Source organism: Dasypus novemcinctus, chromosome 8 (genome assembly GCF_030445035.2).
Source record: "Dasypus novemcinctus isolate mDasNov1 chromosome 8, mDasNov1.1.hap2, whole genome shotgun sequence".
Lineage (NCBI taxonomy): Eukaryota > Metazoa > Chordata > Mammalia > Cingulata > Dasypodidae > Dasypus > Dasypus novemcinctus.
In genome coordinates, this window is record NC_080680.1 from 128,507,428 (window position 1) to 128,510,929 (window position 3,502).

A 3,502-nucleotide genomic window follows, 5' to 3' on the forward strand; every position below is an offset into this window, starting at 1 on the left:
CATTTATCATTCTAAAAATGCTAGGGCCTTTAAAAATTATATTAAATCTACTCTGCCTGTGCTCTATAAATGGAACAGCAAAACCTGATACCAGCACATTTGTTACAACATGGTTGACAATATTTTAAGCCCACTGTTCAGAACTACTGATTCTTTCTGAACTACTGAAAGAAAAAAAGATTTCTTTCAAAATGTTAGCGCTCATTGACAATGCACCTGGTCACCCAAGAGCTCTGGTGGAGACGTACAACAAGATGCATGTTTTTTCATGCCTGCTAACACAACATCCATACTGCAACCCATGGATCAAGGAGTAACTTTGACTTTCAAATCTTATTATTTCAGAAATATATTTCATAAGGCTTTAGCTGCCATAGATAGTGACTCCTCTGATGGATCCAAGCAAAGGAAAGTGCAAACCTTCTGGAAAGGATTTATCTTTCTGGGTGCCATTATGAATATCCGCGGTATGTGGAAGGAGGTCAAAATATCAACTTTAACAGGAGTTTGGAAGAAGTTGATCCCAACCCTCATGGATAACTTCAAAGGGTTCAAGACTCCAGAGGAGGAAGTAACTGCTGATGTGATAGAAACAGCAAGAGAATTAGAAGTAGACATGGAGCCTGAAGACATGACTGAATTGCTGAAATCTCATAATAAAATTTTAATGGATGAAGAGATGCTTCTTATGGATGAGCAAAGAAAGTAATTTCTTGAGCTGGAATCTACTGGTGAAGATGTGTGAGCATTGTTGAAATAACAATAAAGAATGTAGACTATCACATCAACTGAGTTGATAGAGCAGCTGCAGGGTTTGAGAGGATTGACTCCAATTTTGAAAGAAGTTCTACAGTGGGTACAATGCTATCAAACAGTGTTGCATGGTACAGAGAACTCTTTCCTGAAAGGGAGAACCGTTGATGCAGCAAATTTATGTGTTGTCTTATTTTAAGAAACTGGCACAGTCACCCAGCCTTCAGCAACTACCACCCTGACCAGCAGCAGCCATCAACATTGAAGCAAGACCTTCCAGCAAAAAGATGACTAGCTGAAGGCTCAGGTGATGGTTAGGAATTTTAGCAATAAAGTATTTTTTAGGAGATACCGGGGATTGAGCCCAGGTCCTCATACATGGGAAGCAGGTGCTGAACCACTCGACCTACATCTGCTCCCATCAATAAAGTATTGTTTAATTAAGATATGTACCATGTTTTTTCAGACATAATGCTATTGTACCCTTAACAGACCACAGTAGGGTATAAACATAACTTTTATATGGAGTGGGAAAGAAGAAAATTCGTGTGACTCATTTTATTGCAAACTTTGCTTTATTTCAGTGGTCTGGAGCCAAACACCACGTCTCCGAGGTAAACCTGTAATCTCGTCAACAAATGGTGCCGAGACAACTGGAAATCCACCTGCAAAAAAAAAAACTGGATGCCTATCTCTCACCATGGACACAATTAATTCAAAATGGGCCAAAGACCTAAACATAAGAACTAATAAGTAAAACTCCTAACAGAAAACATAAGGAAATACCATCAATACCATCAACATCGATGGCCCTTTTTAAGCCTAATTTCTAACAATGAACACGAGTTACTTCTGTGTTGGAGAAAAATGGCGCTTCCTGGGACACAGAGACTCATATGGCCACAGGCAGAGACAGAGTTTGAGCAGCTCTCCCAACAGAGCGGGTGAAGAACAGACTTCAGCCCCCCGACCAGCATGGCGGGGGTCTGAAGAGAGACTTCAACCCATCCCTGGAAGGGGGACATTTGAATTTATACAGAACTTTCCTAGGCAGGGAAATGAGAGTTGGTGGGAGGGGTTGAGGGTCTGAGTGAGGGGCAGGGGCCAATAGGAAGCCCAGAGGTGAAAACTTTCCCTGACAGTGACTAGAGGATAGTGGGTTAGGGAGTGATGGTTTCTTGGAACGGAGCAGGAGCAGATGCTTCTTTCATCTGTAGGGATTAAAGGATTTCTTTATCTCCCTCTGATACACAGGTAGGGAAAGTCTCCACTTCCCTTTACTCCCGTCTCTACGTGGTCTCTTGGTTTAAGCCGTGGGGAAGTGCCGTGCCCTGAGACAGTAGGCTTATGGGGGATGGGGTTAGCCTTTCCCCAGTGCACATCAGGGGAAACTGAGCTACAGCTTGTTAATTATTGTAAGCCTCTAACAATCTGCAATAATCATCATCTAAAATCCAGCGGCAGTAAACAGGCAGGGCCTAAACCCCAAGCGGCTGTCGGGCCACGTGGACGTTTCTGAAGTTTGGCTGGGGCTGAGCAGGACCCGCTCCCGTGGGGCCTCCACCGCTGTCCTCGGCGGCGCTGCCCGGGAGGCCCTTGGCAGGCGCCTGGCCCCGCGGCTCGGGCCCTCCCAGGCCTGGGCTGCTGGCACAGCTGCTTCTGGCTGGACATGAGGTTTCCTTCAGAGCCTGGAACGCAGGTCCGTGCCAGGCAGGTGCCCACGTGACCAGACGCCAACACAAGCCCAGGGGTCCCTGGGGTCCCTGGGAGCGGCTTCTCCCATCGTCACGACCAGCTGTGGGGGGAGGACTCACGGGACCAGGGCGGCGTGGGGACCCCACATGACGCCCGCACATCCCCCCAGCGCCCCGGGTGGTGCTTCAGGAGCACGTGGTGCTAAGTCAGGCGTGCGCCCCAGCCCAGAGGCTCCTCTAGCGGCCCCGCCGGTCCCCCACTCTGGGTGGGGACACGTGTGCGCCACGAACACAAGGCACAGCCGCCCCGAGACCTCCAGGCCGCAGCGTTCCATCTGCGCAGCTCCCACGGGCGCTCGGCGCACAGCTGGCTCCAGCACGCACAGCCCTTGCCCAGCCTTCCCCTACCGCGTCACCTGGGGCGGTGCCCGGCGGGTGAGCGGCCCCGCGCCCAGCCCCAGCACCCCCCAGCCCCAGCGCCACGCGCCACCCGCGCACCCGGCTCGTTGCAGGGTCAAGGCCCTGCTGGCGGCTCCCTGCTGGGGAGGAGGCGGGCTCAGAGCCCGGATGTGCCCTTTGTCTACTGACCCCCCAGTTCAGGAGAAGGGGGGTGCGCGGCTTGACCCAGACCCGCCCGCTCGCCCAGCAGTCGAGGAAGTGCAGCGGAGCGGCAGGAGGCAGGAGTGCAGCGGCCGCGCAGAGGCCGAGGCGGCTCACAGCCTCCCCCCCCCCAGCACCAGGGGCCTCGGCGCCCCTCCCTGCGCTGGCCCTGCGCTCTGGGGGCTGCGCCGTGGGGGGCCCGGGGGCGGGGGCGGGGCCGTGCCGAGGGCCTGGGCGCCGAGGAGCCGCCGGCAGCGCGGAGCTCGTGGGGGCGGGTGCGCTGGGGCCTAGTCCGCCCGGGCTGTTGCTCGGGACCGGAAGGAGCCGCCTCGGGCGCGGGGCGGGGGCGCTGGGCAGCTGGGCCGCTGGACCAGCGCCCTCAGGGACTCGGGAGGCGCCCTGTGGGGACCTTGGGGCCCCGGCTGCACCCTACCTCCCCCTGCTTTTCCACCCTC